Source organism: Schistocerca americana, chromosome 2 (genome assembly GCF_021461395.2).
Source record: "Schistocerca americana isolate TAMUIC-IGC-003095 chromosome 2, iqSchAmer2.1, whole genome shotgun sequence".
Taxonomy (NCBI): domain Eukaryota; kingdom Metazoa; phylum Arthropoda; class Insecta; order Orthoptera; family Acrididae; genus Schistocerca; species Schistocerca americana.
This window is the reverse complement of record NC_060120.1, coordinates 758,483,109-758,483,783: the sequence shown is the minus strand read 5'-3', so window position 1 is coordinate 758,483,783 and position 675 is coordinate 758,483,109. Positions and strand designations below refer to the sequence as shown.

Here is a 675-nt window from a genome sequence, read left to right as displayed (position 1 = left end):
TTCGATTCTATTATAGAGAGCTGCATCAAACCAGTCTCAGGACTGATGACAACAACAACAACAACATTTATCAGTACTTAGATACCATTAACCAGTGGAGTGACTATGAAGTTATCACATCAAAATACTGCGACATTTTCATGATAACTGTTTACTAGTTGTGTGCCCCCAGAGTCCTTCCGGTTACAGGCCCGAATGAAATTTTCCTGTCGTGGGTCTGTAGTTTTACTCCCTGATGATGAGGTACACATGGGTGAAAAAAGATTGGATTTCTGACCTATCGAATGTCTCTTGAGGCAACGGCCTTGCCTCAGTGGTAACACCGGTTCCCGTCAGATCACCGAAGTTAAGTGCTGTCGGGCTGGGCTAGCACTTGGATGGGTGACCATCCGGTCTACCAGGCGCTGTTGGGAAGCGGGGTGCACTCAGCCCTTGTGAGGCAAACTGAGGAGCTACTTCACTGAGAAGTAGCGGCTCCGGTCACGAAAACTGACATACGGCCGGGAGAGCGGTGTGCTGACCACATGCCCCACCATATCCTATTCCAGTGACCTCTATAGGCTGAGGATGTCACGGCGGCCGGTCGGTACCGTTGGACCTTCATGACATGTTCGGGAAGAGTTTTCGTTTAACGTCACTTGACTTTCGCCTAGATTTTATCTAAATTTACTGGTT

The 675-nt window shown here is 48.4% G+C and overlaps 1 pseudogene; it reads left to right on the top strand.

Annotated features, from left to right (window-relative positions):
- Positions 1-295: 295 nt before the first annotated feature.
- LOC124596823 lies at positions 296-413 on the top strand (annotated as a pseudogene).
- Positions 414-675: the final 262 nt, after the last annotated feature.